The sequence below is a fragment of the Capsicum annuum genome, chromosome 4 (assembly GCF_002878395.1).
Source record: "Capsicum annuum cultivar UCD-10X-F1 chromosome 4, UCD10Xv1.1, whole genome shotgun sequence".
Classification (NCBI taxonomy): Eukaryota; Viridiplantae; Streptophyta; class Magnoliopsida; order Solanales; family Solanaceae; genus Capsicum; species Capsicum annuum.
The window spans coordinates 201,816,284-201,835,140 of record NC_061114.1 but is presented as its reverse complement, the minus strand read 5'-3'; positions in this window follow the sequence as shown (position 1 = coordinate 201,835,140).

The window sequence follows — 18,857 nt, the reverse complement described above, 5'->3', positions numbered from 1 at the left end:
GTCAATAGGTTAAGTTAGAGCACCAAAGACCTGGTGGTACATTGCAAGAGTTTGGTATCCCCACTTGGAAAAGGGAAGAGGTGAATATTGACTTTTTGACTAGATTACCCCATTCGCATTGTCTGCATGATTTGATTTGGGTCATTGTAAATAGATTAACTAAGTCAGTGAATTTCTTATCAGTTCACACATATTACACGTCTGAAGATTATGCCAGGTTGTTTATTCAAGAGTTGGTTAGATTCCATGGAGTTCCTTTGTGCATTCTCTCAGATAGGGTAACTCAGTTTACCTCTCAGTTTTGGAATACCTTTCAGAAGGGTCTTGGTACCCAAGTTCATCTTAGATTATCTTTTCATCCACAGACAGATGGTCAGGTAGAAAAGACTATTCAGAATCTAGAGGTTATGTTGAGGGCTTGTGTTCTTGACTTCAAAGGTAGTTGGGATGAGTATTTACCGTAGATTGAGTTCACTTATAATAATAGTTATCATGCTAGTATTCAAATGGTTCCATTTGAGGCTTATTATGGGTGAAGATATAGATCGCCAGTTGGTTGGTTTGAAGTGGGTGAGGCCACTTTGATTGGGCCATGCAGCATGTTTGAGGCCATGGATAAAGTTCAATTGATTTGAGAGAGATTGAAAGTAGCCCAAAGACTTCAGAAATCTTCTGCAAACATAGGAAGAAGATATCTTGAGTTCGAGATTGATGATCTTGTGTATTTGAAAGTTTCACCCATAAAAAGGGTGAAGAGATTTGGCTAAAAAGGGAAGATTAGTCCCTAATATGTAGGCCCAGTCATGTTGGGAAGGTGGCGTATGAGCTTGAGCTACCCGCAAATTTATCCTTAGTTTATCCAGTATTCCATGTGGCTTTATTGAAGAAGTGCATGGATGATTCAGCCATTATAGTTCCTCTAGAAAGTAAGATATTTAGAATAGCCTCTCATATGAAGAAGTTCAAGTAGACATTCTTGATTTTCAGATCCGTAGACTAAGGAACAAAGAAGTTCCCTTGGTCAAAGTTTTATGGTGAAATCAGTCTGTTTAGGGTGCTACGTAGGAAGCAAAAGCATATATGCGACCCAAGTATCCTCATCTCTTCTCCACGAACTTAGATTCAGCCGAATGTAGTAGTCTTCCTTCATTCAATTCTTTTCCAATCTCAATTTCAGCTATATAGTTTTTTCATGTAAATTCATGCACTCGCAGATCATATTAGTAGCTTAGTAAGTTTTAGATTCAATTATACTATTTATTTCAGTTGTGCATGATGGCTTATAGCCTCAGATTCCTCAGTATTTTAAGCTTAACTAGCCACATTCGAGGACGAATGTTCCTAAGGGGGATATATTATAATACCCCATTTTTTCCTAGCTTAATTTCACTCCTAGAATGTCAAAGGTATGCTTAAAAAATGAATGACTTTTGTTACATGTAGAAGTTTCTAGATTAGGACCATCCATTGCGTAGATAGTTGAATTAGATTTCCACTGATACTAATTTCATCCAATTTCAACACTTAGATGAGAAGTTAGAACATTTTCTGTAAGGTAGTATTCCAGCTGGGTGAGCACTGCATCGTGGTGAAGGTAAAAATGGCAATCGTCAAATTCTAGTGGCCTTCCGTGATAGCCCCGCATCGCGGAGAATCCTTATTTCCCATTTGTCCAATTCTAGTGGCTCATCGTGATGGTGTCACATCATGGTGATGGCTCAAATGATAAATCAGTAGAGCATCGTGATAGCTTTGTACCGCAGAGAACTTCCAGTTCCCAGTCATCAAAAACTACTGAGTCACCGCGATAGTGGCGTGTCACGGTAGCATGTAAAATCAAGAAAAATTTATTGTTTCCTATTTTGATTAAAATTTTAAAAAGGGCACTTTGATCAAATCCCAAGACACCAATTCATACAAAATAAAGAATAAGCATATCCCAAGCACTTTATGCTTATTTTCATTCATTCTCTCTCAAAGACAAACCCTAGAGCTCAAAGCTTCTTTTCCGATAAATCAAATTCCACTATTGGTTCTCCAAGAAAGCTCCAAATTGAGGATTTACAAGACAAGATAATCAAGAACTCGTCTTCAATAACTCATATAGGAATCAATAATGCAAGATTCATCACCTAATCATCTACCAAGGTATGTGGGGTTTATTAACAAAGATCTTCTTCTATCCTTGTGCCCAAAACTAAGTTTTTAATTACAAATTCATATGATTTTGAATGATTATACATGAGTTTTGAATTAGGGTTCATACCCAATATTGTTATTTTCAAGATTATGAGATTTCAAGTGTTTATGAAGATGAATTTCAAGTTTATTTTCATATTTTCATGCCTATTGCAGTAAATTCCTGATTTTGAGATGAATTATCATTGTTTTCCATTATCAAGCATGAAATTTGTGATGTCTTGACATGAACCTGATGCATGGGTTATCAATACCAAGTTTATATGTTGATATTTCAAGATAGATGATGCTTTAAGCATATTATGATTAGATTAATTATAGATTATAGTAAAGATTTAATCTTTTGATCCTCAAATAAGATTTGAAATCCACTTTACAGATTTATTACAGATTATAGATCTCAAAACAACTTTATTTACAGATTTAATAAGATAAACGCATAATTAGTTTCATAATAAAACCTTATGCATGTTTTAAAGTGGATTTCCAATAGAACGAGTGCAGATTTAAAGGGAGTAGTATTTAACACCGAGCGAGAAGTGTGGGATTAGCGTGCCCTATCTTCCACAAAACTATATAGACAATGTAGGTCTAGATTATCAGATTATTCCCACTTCTACAAAGATGACAGTTACAAATGTGATCACTTAGCTCAGGTTATACTCCTTGGAAAGAGTATGACACCTCTCCCCATCATGAGAGTCATTTACATTTAGCATGCATTGTTTTACTAATTATGATGATGAGATGATGCTTTACTTATGCATTTCACCCCCATAAACTTAGTACATCCTTAAAGTACTGATCCACATATACCTATATGTTCTACATTGTCTTATAACGTAGGTTCAGGTACTCAGTATTAGTAGCATGAGTAGTTCGAGCATCTCCATCTACATCTAATAGTTGGTGAGTCCTCATAGTTCGGGGACTTAGTCAATAAGATTTTGCATCTTATTAGTTTATATAATTCAATATTCTTTTCAGATAGTTCGAGTTAGCTGGGGTTTTTCCCAGTGACTCTCTAGTTATTAGTAGTAGAGGCTTGTTAGACTATTAGATTTGATGTACATTTTTAGTATTGATTTGTCAGACTTTTGAGATTAATATTTTAGATATTCTCAATTATTTTAGATAGTTTTCTGCATTTAACATGACTTTTAGTCTATATTTCCTTTATTATTAGATTAAGACTTTGTAGAAGGCAGATAGGGTTAGCTTAATGCTACTCATAGTCTTGAGCACTGTGTGACATATTAGGACCAGCTTTCGAGACATTACAAACTTGGTATTAGAGCCTAAGGATTAGTCCTAGAGAATCAGACTAGCCCATTACGTAGAGTCTTGATCATGGGTGTCAAGTGCGCCACATTTATGAGCAAGAGGCTATGAGACATTCTTAGGAAATCATTTCTTTCTATTATGATCTATCATACTTATAGTATCTCTATTTGTTTTTAACTCGTGCTCCTACGTGACTATTGAATATGCCTCCTCGTTGAGCTAATTCCCGTAGAAATGATAACTAGTGAGCCCAGCCCGCCGATCTACTTAATAAGAACATATCCCATACTAACTTTAGAGCTACCTTTTAGGCGTTGGCCCAGAAATTGACTGCCAATATTCATAGCAATCACCAGGATGCAGTCCCACTTCAGCAGAATGGTGATTTAGTAGCAGCCAAGATCAATGATTTTATAAGAATGAATCTATTAGAGTTCTTTCGTTCAAAAGATGGTTAGGACCCATAATTTTCTTAGATGAGGTGAAGAAGATCACCCAAATTATGAATATTTCTATAGAGGAGAGTGTAAAGTTGGCATCCTACAGTTGAAAGATGTAGTGTATGATTGGGTAGTCATGTGGAACAATGGTAGAGGTGAGAATGCAGCTCTTATGAGCTGGCAAGTGTTTCAGAATGCTTTTCTAGATAGGTTCTTTTCATGTGAAATAAGAGAAGCTAAGATAGAGAAGTTTGTTAACCTGAGGTAGGGCTCGATGACAATGAAGGAGTACTGCCTTAAGTTCAATCAGTTGTCTAAGTATGCCCTTGATACAATGGTTGAACCTAGGGGAAGTATGAGTAAGTTTGTTACTGGAGTATCTAGTTTGGTAGTCAAGGAGTGTAGGACTACCATGCTTATTAGAGACATAGATCTTGCTAGATTAATGATTCATGCTCAGCGGATTGAGGAAGAAAAATGGAAGGGAAGAGACAAAGGAAATAAGAAGGCTAGAATGAGGCAGTTTGAGTATGGCCAGACTAGATCTCAAAGGGGAAATTATTTTTCATTTCAGAATCGTTCATCTATGCCATCATCATCTTCATCTAGTGCTCCTACTCCCATAGCTAGGCAGGATTAGTGGGGTAAGTCTTCTATGTTCAGATCTATAAATAATGTGAGTTTAAGGCCCATTTATCTTCCATGTGCTAAGTGTAGTAAGAATCATCTTGGAGAGTTCTTGGCTAGACACAAGGGTTGTTATGGTTATGGAAAGATAGGTCATGGAATTAGAGAGTGTCCACATGCTAAGCAAGGGAATAGAGATGCTAGTCAACAGACTCATGTTACTAGTGCACCAGCTTATTTAGGTCGCCCAGTCCCTCCTTAGAGCACATCATCTAGTACTAGTGGCGGTTAGTCCTAGAATTGATTTTATACTTTACCATCCCGTTAGGAGTAGGAGGATTCACCAAATGTTGTTACTAGTATTCTTCGTATCTTTCATCTAGATGTTTATGTGTTATTAGACCCTGGGTTGAGTTTTTCTTATGTGACCCTGTTAGTTGTAGTGAATTTTGAAATAAGTCCTGTAAAGATCCCTAAGCCCTTCTTGGTTTCTACTCCAGTACGTGAGTCAGTTGTTGCCAAACAAATCTATAGAAAGTGTACTATTAGTGTCCTTCATAAAATTATGTTAGCAAACTTGATAGAGCTAGATATAGTTGACTTTCATCATATTCTTGTTATATATTGGCTACATTTCTATTATGTATCCATAGATATCGCACCCAAGTGGTGATGTTTCAGTTCCCAGATAAGCCAGTCTTTGAATGGAAAGGTAATTCAATGTCTCTCAAAAGTCATTTCATATCCTACTTAAAGCTAGAAGGTTTATTTCTAAAGGGTGCATCGATCATTTAGTTTGAGTCAAAGACACTAAGTCTGAGACTCCAACAGATCATTCAGTTAGTATAGTCAATGAGTTTTCTGATATCTTTCCTGAAGATTTGCTTGGTGTACCTCCCGATAGGGAAATTGAATTCGGTATTGACCTTCTTCTAGATACTCAGCCTATTTCTATTCTGCCATTTCATATGGCTCCTTTCGATCTTAAAGAGTTAAAAGAGCAACTCAAAGATCTTCTATATAAAGGTTTCATAAGGCCTAATGTTTCTCCATGGAGTTCTCCCATCCTATTCGATCATAAGAAAGATGGTTCCTTGTGAATGTGCATTGACTATCTCCAGCTGAATAAATTTATAGTCAAAAACATATATCCTCTTCCTGGAATTTATGACTTTTTTTTATCAACTCCAAGGTGGAAGTTATTTTTAAAAGATAGACCTTAAATCTGGCTATCATTAGCTTAGAGTAAGGGAGTGTGATATTCCAAAGACAGCTTTCAGAACCCGTTATGGTCATTTTGAGTTTCTAGTCATGTCCTTGGACTAACAAATGCCCCAGTAGCCTTCATGGACTTGATGAACAGAGTGTTCTAACAGTATCTATAGATGTTGGTCATAGACGTTATCGATTATATTCTTGTCTACTCTCATAGCGAGGATGATCATGCAGACCATCTTAGAATTGTGTTACAAACTCTTAGAGATCATCAGTTGTTCGCCAAATTAAGTAAATATGAATTTTGGCTAAGGTTAGTAGCTTTCCTTTGTCATATTGTTTCCAGTGAGGGTATTAGAGTTGATCCCCAAAAGACAAAAGACATAAAAATTGTCCTAGACCTATCTCTCCGTCAGACATTAGGAGTTTCTTGGGTTTACCTGGCTATTACAAAATATTTGTTGAGGGTTTCTCTTTTATTCCATCTCCTGTGTCTAGATTGATTCAAAATAAAGTTATGTTTCAGTGGTTAGATTGCTGTGAGAACAGTTTTCAAGAGTTGAATACTCGACTCACTTTAGCATCAGTTTTAGCATTACCTGATGGTACAGATGGGTTTGTAGTGTATTATGATGCCTCTAGAGCTAGTTTGGGTTGTGTTTTAATGCAAAGAGGTAAGGTTATAGATTATGACTCTAAACAGCTTAAGCCTCATGAGAAGAATTACCCGAACCATGATTTTGAATTACTTGCTATTGTGTTTTCTTTAAAAATCATGAGACATTATCTTTATGGAGTGCATATTGATGTGTTTACGGATCACAAAAGTTTGCAATATGTGATTACTCTGAGGGTGTTTAATCTTCTGCAAAATAGGTGGTTAGAACTGTTGAAGGATTATGATATAAATGTGTTGTATCATCTGAGCAAGGCCAATGTAGTGAAAGGCGCCCTGAGTAGATTTTCTATTAGAAGTGTTATTCATGTGGAGAATGTTAAGGAAGAGTTAGTTTGAGAATTTCACCGATTATCTAGATTGGGTATTAGATTGGTTGACTTAGCTGAAGGGAATGTTTGAATTCAGAGTAGTTCCGAATCGTCTCTAGTTTTGGAAGTGAAAAAGATGCAAGATAAGGATTCATTTTTGGTCAACCTGAAAGAGTCGGTTAAAGATCAAAAGATAGAGTTTTTCTCCAAAGGAGGAAATGGTGTGTTGAGATACTAAAGTAGATTATGTGTGCCATATGTTGATGATTTAAGACAACTAATTACGGAGGAAGTGCATGGTGTGCATTATTTCATTCATCCAGGTGCCACCAAGATGTACTACGACTTGCGAGAAATCTATTGGTGGAGTGGTATGAAGAAAGATATAGCAGAGTTTGTAGCAAAGCGTGCAACTTGTCAATAAGTTACGGTAGAGTACCAAAGGCCTGATGGAATGTTACAAGAGATTGGTATCCTTACTTTGAAGTGGGAAAAGGTGAATATGGACTTTGTGAAAAGATTACCATATTTGCGTCGTAAGCATGATTATATTTTTTACATTGTAGACAGATTGACTAAGTCAGTGCATTTCTTACTAGTTCACACATCTTACACGACTGAAGATTATGCTAGGTTGTTTATTCAAGAGTTGGTTAGATATAATTGAGCTCCTTCATGGGGTACTTAGTTTACCTTTCAGTTTTAGAAGGCCTTTCAGAAGAGTCTTGGTACCCAAGTTCGTCTTAGTTCAGATTTTTATCCCCAGATAGATAGTTAGGCAGAAAGGACCATTCAGACTCTAAAGGATATGTTGAGGGCTTGTGTTCTTGACTTCAAAGATAGTTGGGATGATCATTTACCATGTATTGAGTTTTCTTATAATAACAATTATCGTTCTAGTATTCAAATGGCTCCGTTTGAGGCTCTTTTTGGGCGAAGATGTAGATCGCCAGTTAATTGGTTCGAAGTGGGTGAGGCCACTTTGATTGGGCCAGAATGGTGTTTAGGGACAGGGAGAAAGTTCAATTTATTTGAGAGAGATTAAAAGCAGCCCAAAGTCTTCAAAAATCTTATGTTGACATAAGAAGAAGAGATCTTGAGTTTGAGATTGATGATCCTGTGTATTTGAAAGTTTCACCTTTGAAAGGGGTGAAGAGATTTGGCAAAAATGGGAAGATTAGTCCCCGATATGTACGCCTCTTCTAGATTTTTATTCGTGTTGGGAAGGTGGCATATGAGCTTGAGCTACCCGCAGATTTATCCTCAGTTCATCCAGTACCATGTGTTCTTATTGAAGAAGTGCATGGATGATTCAACCCTTATAGTTTCTCTAGAAAGTATAGATATTTAGAATAGCCTCTCATATAAAGTAGTTCCAGTAGAGATTCTTAATTTTCAAATCCATAGACTAAGGAACAAAGAAGTTCCATTGGTCGAAGTTGTGTGGCAAAATCTGTTCGTTAAGGGTGCTACATGGGAAGTTAAAACAGATATACGTACCAAGTATCCTCATCTGTTCTCCACGAAGTCAGATTCAGCCAAAGGTAATAGTCTTCCTTCATTCAATTCTTTTCTAGTCTTAGATTCAGATATATAATTGTTTTCATGTAAATTTATGCACTCGCAGATCATATTAGTAGTTCAGTATGTTTAAGATTCAGTTATGCAGTTGATTTTAGCTGTGCATGATAGCTTATAGCCTCTGATTCCTCAGTATTTTAAGCTTAACTAGACACATTCGAGGATGAATTTTCTCATGGGGGAGATATTGTAATACCCCATACTTTTCCTAGCTTAATTTTGCTCCTTGAATGTTAAGGGTTCGCTTCAAAAATAAATGACTTTTGTTACATGTAGAATTTTCTAGGTTGGGACCCTCCATTGTGTAAATAATTGAATAAGCTTTCCACTGATACTAATTTCGTCCAAATCCGATACTCGGTTGAGAATTTAGAGCATTTTCTGTTAGGCAGTATACAAACTGGGCAAGCACCACGTAGTAGTAAAGGTAAAAATGGCAATTGTCAGATTCCAGTAGCCCTCTGCGATAGCCCCACATGATGGAAAAGCCTTATTCCCATTTGTCCAATTCCATTGGCTCAATGCGATGGAGGCGTAGCACGGTGATGGACCAAATGACAAATCAGTAGAGCATTGCGATAGCTCTATGCCACGAAGAACTTTAAGTTCCCAGTCATCAAAAATTAGAGAGCCACATGATAGTGGCACGTCGTGGTGGCATGTAAAATTAGGAAAATTTTATTGTTTCCAGTTACGATTAAAAGTTTAAAAAGGTCACTTTGGTCAAATCCCAAGCCACCAATTCATCCAAAATAAAGAATTAAGAACAACTTATTTTCATCCATTCCCTCGCAAACCAAAACCCTAGAGCTCATAGCTTTTTCTCCAAGAAATCAAATTCCACCATTGTTTCACCAAGAAAGCTCCAATTGAGGGTTCCCAAGACAAGATAATTAAGAAGTCATCTTCAAGAACTCAAATAGGAATCAATAATTCAAGATTCTTCACCTAATAATCTGCCAAGGTATGTGGGGTTTATGAACAAGGATCTTTTTCAATCGTTGTTCCCAAAACTAAGTTTTTAATTACAAATTCATATGATTTTGAATGACTAGACGTGAGTTTTGAATTAGGGTTCATACCCAATATTTTTATTTGCAAGATTATGAGATTTCAAGTGTTTATGAAGATGATTATCATGTTTATTTTCATATTTTCATGTCTATTGCAGTAGATTTCAGATTTTGAGATGAATTATCATTGTTTTTCATTATCAAGCATGAAATTTACGATGTCTTCACATGAACCTGATGCATTAGTTATCAAGCCCAAGTTTATATGTTGATATCTTAAGAAAGATAATGTTTTAAGCATCTTATGATCAGATTAATTATAGATTTACTGTAAAGCTTTGATCTTTTGATCCTTAAATAAGATTTGGAATCAACTTTATAGATTTATTACAAATTATAGAACTTAGAACTACTTTATTTATAGATTTAATCAGATTAATTCATTATTGGTTTCAGAATAAAACTTTATGCTAGTTTTAAAGAGGGTTTCAACAGAATGAGCGTAGATTTAAAGGGAGTAGTATTTAGCACCAAGCGGGAAGCATGAGATAAGAGTGCCCTATCTTTCACAAAACTACATAGCCAACGTAGGTACAGATTATTAGATTATTCCCATTTCTATGTGGATGATAGTTAAAGATATGATCACTTAGCTCAGGTTATACTCCTTGGAAAGACTATGACACCTCTCCCCATCATGAGGTTTTCTCTATAGGGGAGCAAGCTGTTGGACTCCATGTTTGCTCACATGATTTATATTGGTTAGAAGAACCTCCCTTACAAATAAGCTTTAGATAAAGTCTTTTCCCTGACAGTAAAAGCTTTCAGAATAGTTTTACAGTATTTTCCCTAAAGCTTGAAGCATAGAGCATAACAAAAAAGCTCATAGAAAAACTAAGTGTAAAGGCTCACAACTTTATTCAGATCATGCTTTACAGAAAGATATTAGCTACAGATTTCAGCTTTGAGATTTCAGACGTAAGAGTGAGTCCCTTCTACACTTAGATAATATTATTTAAGATAGAATACAATTTATTCTTTCAGAACTAAATTTTATAACTCACTAGATTTACAAAGTACAATTTGTTATTCATGATTTCAAATTTTAGTTTTCTTTAGATATTTCTACTTCTGTGTGTTATTTATATTTAACATACATTGTTTTATAAATTATGATGATAAGATGATGTTTTACTTATGCATTTCACCCCCATAAACTCAGTACATCCTCAAAGTACAGATCCACATATAGGTCTATATGCTACATTGTCTCATAATGTAGGTTCAGGTGCTCAGTATCTGCATCGTCAGTAGTTAGAGCATCTTTATCTTTATCTGATAGTTGGTGTGTCCTTATAGTTTGGGGACTTAGTTATTCAGATTTCCAGCTTATTAGTTTATATGATTTAGTATTCTTTTTAGGTAGTTTGATTTAGCTTGGTGTTTTTCCTAGTGACTCTCTAGTTATTAGTAGTAGAGACTTGTTAGACTACTAGATTTGATTTAGATTTTTAGTATTGATTTGTCTCACTTTTGAGATTAGTATTTTCAGACATTCTCCGTTATTTTAGATAGTTTTCCGCATTTTGCATGACTTTTATGTCTATATTTCTTTTAATATGATATTTAGACTTAGTAGAAGGCAGACAGAGTTAGCTTAAGGCTACTCATAGTCTTGAGCACTATGTGATGCCTCGATACTAGGTTTTAAGGTGTTACAAACTTGGTATCAGAGCCTAAGGTTTATAAGAATCCTAGGGAGTCAGACAAGCCGTGTTACGTAGAGTCTTGATCATGGGTGTGAAGTGTGCCATATTTATTAGCAAGAGGCTACAGGACATTATTAGGAAATCATCTCTTTATTTCATGATCTATCGTGCTTACAACATCTCTATCTTCTTTTAACTCGTGTTCTTATGTAATATTTGAATATGCCTCCTCGTTGAGCTAATTCCCAAAGAAATAATAACTGGCTACCCCGTCCCACTGATCCTCTAAATGAGAACGTATCCCAGGATGAGTCTAGGGATGTTTTTCAGGAATTGGCCCAGGCAAGGACTGCCAATGTTTAGGGCAACCACCAGGATGCATTTCAATATTTGTAGAATGGTGATTTAGCAGCAGCTAGGATCAGAGATTCTATAATAATGAATCTGCTAGAGTATTTTGGGTCAAAAGTAGGTGAGGACCCATAACTTTATTTAGATGAGGCAAAGAAGATCACCCAGATTATGCATATTTCTAAAGAGGAGAATATAGAGATAGAATCCTATAGATTGAAGGATGTAGTGTATGATTGGGTAGTCATATTGAAGAATTGTAGAGTTGAGAATGCAGCTACTATGAATTGGCAAGCATTTTGGAACGCTTTTCTAGACAGGTTCTTTTTGCGTGAAATAAGAGAAGCTAAGATAGAGGAGTTTGTAAACCTGAGGAAGGGCTTAATGACACTGAAGTAGTACTTCCTTAAGTTCAATTAGTTGTCTAAGTATTCGCTCAATATTATGGTTGATCCTAGGGAAAGTATGAGTAACTTTGTTAATAGAATATCTAGTTTGGTATTCAAGGAGTGTAGGACTTCCATGCTTATTGGAGATATGGATCTTGCTCGATTAATGATTCATGCATAGTAGATTGAGGTAGAGAAATTGAAAGGAAGAGAGAAAGGAAATAAGAAGGGTAGAATAGGGCAGTTTGAGTATGGCCTGGCTAGGTCTTGAGGGGGAAATCATTCACACTTTTAAAATCATTCATCTATGCTAGCACCATATTAATCTTGTGTTCCGGTTCCTAGAGATAGGTTGGACCAGTGGCATAAGTATTCTATGTTCAGATCTCAGAATAGTATGAGTGGAAGGCCCAGTTATCCTCCATGTGCTATATGTGGTAAGATTCATCCTAGAAAGTGCTCGGCTGGACAGAAAGGTTGTGATGGTTGTGGTAAGTTGAATCATGGAATTAGAGAGGGTACACATACTAAGAAAAGGAATAGAGATGTTTGTCCCCAGATTTGGGCTACTAGTGCACCAGCTCTTTTAGGTCGCCAGTCCCTCCTCAAGGCGCATCATCCAGTACCAGTGACGGTCACTGCCAAAATCAATTTTATGCTTTACCATCCCATCAAGAGCAGGAGGATTCACCAGATATTGTTACTGGTATGCTTTGTGTCATTCATCTTGATGTTTATGTGTTGTTTGACCTTGGGTCGAGTTTTTCTTATGTTACCCCATTAGTTTCAGTGAATTTTGCAAGAAGTCCTGAAAAGATCCATGGGACCTTCTTGGTTTCTACTCCAGTAGGTGAGTCAGTTGTTGACAAATGGATTTATCGAAAGTGTCTTATCATTGTCCTTCATAAGATCTATTAGCAGACTTGATAGAGCTAGGTATGGTTGACTTATATCTTGTTCTTTGTATAAATTGGCTCATTTTTTTATTATACATCCATAGATTATTGTAACTGAGTGGTGAAGTTTTATTTCCCATATTAACCAGTCTTTGAGTGGAAAGGTAATTCAGTGTCTCTCAAAAGTCTTTTCATATCCTATCTTAAAGCCAGAAAGTTAATTTCCAAAGGGTGCATCTATCATTTAGTTCAAGTCAAAGACACTACGTTTGAGGATCCAATAGTTTAGTCAGTCAGTGTAGTCAATTAGTTTCTTGATGTCTTTCCTAAAGATTTGACAGGGGTACCTCCCGATAGGGAAATAAAATTCTGTATTGACCTTTTTCTAAATACTAAGCCTATTTCTATTCTGCCATAGTATATGTCTCCCACCAATCTTAAAGAGTTAAAATAGAAACTCAAATATCTTCTAGATAAAGGTTTCATAAGTCCTATTGTTTCTCCATGGGGTGCTCCCATCCTCTTCGTGCGAAAGAATGATAGTTCCTTGCGAATGTGCACTGACTATCGCCAGCTGAATAAAGTTACAGTCAAAAACAAATATCCTCTTCCTAGAATTGATGACTTGTTTGATAAACTCCAAGGTGCATGTTATTTTTCAATGATAGACCTTAGATCCGTCTACAATCATCTTAGAGTAAGGGAGTGTGATATTCCAAAGATAGCTTTCAGAACTCGTTATGGTCATGTTGACTTTCTAGTTATGTCCTTTGGACTAACAAATACCCAGTAGCCTTTATGGACTTGATGAATAGAGTGTTCAAACAGTATCTGAACATGTTTGTCATAGTCTTTATCGATGATATTCTTGTCTACTCTCATAGCGAGGATGATCATGTAGACCATCTTAGAATAGTGTTACAAACTCTTAAAGATCACCAGTTGTTTGCCAAATTCATCAAATGTGAATTTTGGCTAAGGTCGATAGCTTTCCTTGGTCATATTGTTTCCATTGAGGGTATTAGAGTTGATCCCCAAAAGACAATAGCCATAAAAAATTAGCCTAGATATTAGGAGTTTCTTTGGTTGGGATGGCTATTATAGACGTTTTGTTGAGGTTTTCTCAGCTAATGCATCTCCTATGTCTAGATTGACTCAAAAGAAAGTTAAGTTTCAGTGGTCAAATTCTTGCGAGAAGAGTTTTGATGAGTTGAAGACTCGACTTACTTCAGTTTCAGTTTTAGCATTACCTATGGTAAAAATGGGTTTGTGGTGTATTATGATGCCTCTAGAGTTTGTTTGGGTTGTGTTCTAATGCAGAGAGGTAAGGTCATAGCCTATGCCTCTAGAAATCTTAAGCCTCATGAGAATAATTACCCGAACCATGAATTTGAATTAGCTGTTGTTGTGTTTACTTTGAAAATCTGGAGACATTATCTTTATGGGGTACATGTTGATGTGTTTATGGATCACAAAATCTTGCAATATATGTTTACTCTGAGGCAGTTGAATATTTGACAAAGAAGGTGGTTAGAATTGTTGAGGATTATGATATAAATTTGTTGTCTCATCCGGGCAAGGCCAATATAGTGGCGGACTATATTGTCTATGGGCAGTGTTGCTCATATGGAAAATGATAAGAAAAATTTAGTTTGAGAAGTTCACCGGTTAGCTAGATTGGGTGTTAGATTTGTTGAATCAGCTGAAGGGAATGCTTGGGCTTAGAGTAGTTTCAAATCTTCTCTAGTTTCAGAAGTAAAAGAGAAGCAAGATAATGATTCTAGTTTGGTAGAACTAAGAAGTTGGTTAAAGTCCAAAAGATAGACATTTTCTCCCAAAGGGGAGAGGGTTTGTTGAGATACCAGAGTAGATTGTGTGTTCCATGTGCATATGATTTGAGATAGCGGATTATGTAGGAAGCACATGGTGCACGTTACTCCATTCATCCAGGTTCCATAAAGATGTACCGTGATTTGCGAGAAATCTATTTGTGGAGTGGTATGAATAAAGATATATCAGAGTGTAACGACCCAATTTGCTAAACCAAAATGATACACGATGCTCATGACCCTGAAGGACCACAAGCTAACCCATGAATGATATATGTACCTGTGTACTGTATAAGATAACATAATAATACGGAAACATGCACTAAAAGGTGATAAGGTTTGATCATGAACATAACTGAATAACGTAACATCTGTGTGGGGTAATAGAATACCTAAACCAAAACTGAAGTCTAAAACATGATAATCTGAATCTAGTCTGCATCTAGTCTGAAAGACTCTACTGTCCAAGGAATATTAATAAGGAGTTGATGGGACATGTCCCCAACTAACTCCAACTAATAACTAATCAATGAAATAGTGGAGAAATAATCATGTCCTTGAAGGATGAGGACTCATTTCTATTCAGACAGCTGAAATTAGAATCTACTGCTGATTTGGAACTCATATGTATGATCCTACGGTGTTACATAAAAAGAAAGAACCATACCGTGAATGCATCAGTACATATGTACCGAGTATACACGTGAGGTAGGCTATATGAAATGGTCACATGCATGAATAATGCTAACGGACAATCTAACATGAACGTGATAATATATTTATAAATACGTAATTGTAACTGACAACGTGATTTCATGATTTCTGAGTCTGTATATTGATAACGTGAAATACTAGTAACTGATATGACTGATAACATAAAGGAATATATCTGAATAATATTGATAACATGCGTGACTGTATATGGGTATAACTGATAACATGGGTGATTCTAGCTAACAGTCCTAAATCTGATGGAACTATCCGAGTTCTGTACTATATCTGACCGTCCTAAAATCTGAAGAACTATCTGAGTTCTTTTACTAAGACTTATTGATTGTATCTGACAGTCCTGATTCTATAACATGAAACTGTGGGAAGTAGTATCTAACCGACATGCCCTAAAGGTGCTATAATAGCTAAGCTGGGGTCCAATCTATGCCCTGATTGGAAGGGTGTCAATACCGGACCACTTGTAAGGACAATATGTGAGTAACCCTCATATAATAGGTAACTCTAGCGAGACTAGAGGTAACCCTCACATAACAGGGTAAGCCACCTTATCTACCCTCGTATAGTAGGCTATGATGTCTCAACCTTTGCTGGCTACATAGTTCTAGAACGCAAGGATTACTTCTAGGAATCAAACCCTCATATAACAGGCGAGTGCCCATCCTTGGTTTAACTGGTGCTAATTCCTACTCCCATCTGAATGGACACTGAACATGATTTACTAACCTGAACTGAGCATGGACTGAGTTACTAAATTTTTGTGGCTGATGTATTACTACTAATATCTGACAACAGATTGAGTCATGAGATCATGGAGATTTTTCTTGAGTCATAACACTATCTGAAGTCTAAGAGTTCATAGATTGACTAAGAGTATTGTAAAAACATGACATGGCTATAGGCACCCAACTAATATTTTGGGTAGAAGTACCCCCAGGACTCGATAGAAGAAAACTGACATAGCATGATTTACTTGAAGACTTGACTAACATCATAATTTATACTACATACATAGGAGCCCTTCATCAAACATGTAATAGTCATAAAGTTGTGCATACATGGGGATTTCATGATATCATTCTAGTTAGACAATTTTCCTTCATCTAGACATTTAATCAAACACATTATAGGCATAGTATATGTAAAGCACATTATACAACAATTAAACATCATGCTTCAATTACAATTCCATCATACAAGGTTTTAGTCATGAGATTTAGTAAATCTTTATCTATACTAATCAACCCACATGGGATTTATCATCAAATCATGGAATCGAAATCAATTCCTCATTTATCAAACATGAACATGGGCAGCCAAAACATGTAAACATATAGAAAATTCATAACTTGAGTTTAGAAAAGGGATTCTTGGACTTTATGGACGAAAGGAGTCCATGAATGAACACTATGCATACCTTAGATCGTGATTTCATAAAGATTGATGGTGAAACCTTCCTAAATTTGAATCCCCGATAGAAACCCTAGTTTGTTCTTGAGATAAACTTGAGAGAAACTAATATGTTTTGGGTGAAAAGTGGAGGAATCACATGTTAAAGGAATTATATAGGGGTAGTAAGTTGACCCTTTTAACCCTGGACACGTCATTTAATTTTAAGTAAAATGTCCCAAGCTGGGCCCTTGGCACGACGTGGCACTGTCGCGTCGTGTCACTGGAAATTGACAATCGGGCAACTGCATTGGTGCAATGTGGAGCTATCGCATTTCCACCTTGTCTACGACCTGGAAGTTTGGCGCGACGTGCTAGTATCGTGGAGCAACACTGGAATTTGACAATTTCCATTTGAGCTATCTCCGCGACACGCTGAAGGCTCAGGTCAAACACCGTCTCACTAAAAAGGTTCTAAGCCTTCGCCCGAATGTCGGATTTGGGTGAATTATATATCAATGGAAAGCTTATTAAATTTACCACGTGATAGGAAGTGAAAATTATGGAAATACCACATGTATAATTATGAATTCTTATTTCAAAGAAAGTTCTAACATCCTTGAGATGATTTTCAACCTAATAAAAAGCACGGGTATTACAATATCTCCCAATTGAGAATATTCATCCTCAGATGAGACTGACTGTGAGAGGAAACAATGAGCTGAACATGAATAACTAGAACATGATCTCATGACAAACGTGAATGACTAGCTGAACATAACATACTGAACATACATATCTGATGCATGCGTAACTGATTCATAAATGCATAACTGAAAGTTCTGAAGAACTAAGTTTTCTCACAATAAAAATGCATGTCTGATACATAACTATATAACTGATCTGATACATTAATGCATGACTAAATATGCGGTGGTACTTGATACCAAGTTTATCATGGGAACATGAATATGAGACTGAGTACTAAGTTAGTGATGTACACTAATCATGAACTATGTAAGCTTAAGGAGAACTATTACCTTGAGCTTGATCTGAGTTGGTGGGGAAGAGGTAAGTATACTTGGTACGCATATCTACTTATTCTTTCCAAGTATCTCCCTCAACGAACTTATTTCTCTAATAAACTTTAACTAGAGGGACTTCTTTGTTCCTCAATCTATGAGTATGATAGTCTAGGATTTCAACTGGAATCTCTTTATAAGAGAAGCTGTTCTTTGCATCGACACTCTGAATAATGACTACGACTGATGGGTCACCTATCCACTTCTTGAGAAAAGAGACATGAAAGATTGGATGAACTGAGGCTAGATCTGAAGGCAATTCGAGCTCATAAACTACCTTACCAAATCGACTGAGAATATTGAAGGGACCAACATATCAGGGATTGAGCTTTCCCATCTTGCCGAATCTCTTCACTCCATTCATAGGAGAGATATTGGGGTACACATTGTCCCCAATCTCGAACTCAAGATCCATTCTATAAATATCTACATAACACTTCTATCAGCACTAAATAGCCCAGAGTTTTTCTCTAATTAACTGAACTTTCTCTAAGGTGATGAATACTAAGCCAGGACCTATGACTGCGGCCTCACTAACTTTGAACCCACTAATTGGAGATCTATATCTCCTACTATATAGAGCTTCAAATTGAGCTATCTAAATACTGGAATGATAGCTATTATTGTATGCAAATTCAATCAAAGGAAAGTGGTCATCCCAACTTCCCTTGAAATCAATTGCACACGCCCTTAGCATATCTTCTAACATTTGAATGGTCCTTTTTTCTTGACCATTTGTCTGAGGATGAAAGGCTGTACTGAGATAAACTTGGGTACCAAGACCCTTCTGGAATGCTTTCCAAAATGGAGAGGTGAACTGGGTACCTTTATCAGAGATAATAGTTAACAAAACACCATACAATCTGACCAACTCCTTGATGTACAGTCTGGCATAATCCTCAATTAAATAAGAGGTATGAACTGGAAGGAAAAGAGCTGATTTGGTCATCCTATCTATGATGAACCAAACTGAATCATGTTGAAGACGAGTTCGAGGTAAACCTACCACGAAGTCCATGTTCACAACTTCCCACTTCAAAGTTTGAATACTGAACTCCTGCATAGGACCACTAGGCTTCTGATGCTCTATCTTAACTTGCTAACATGTAAAGCACTTAGCCACAACTCTGCAACATC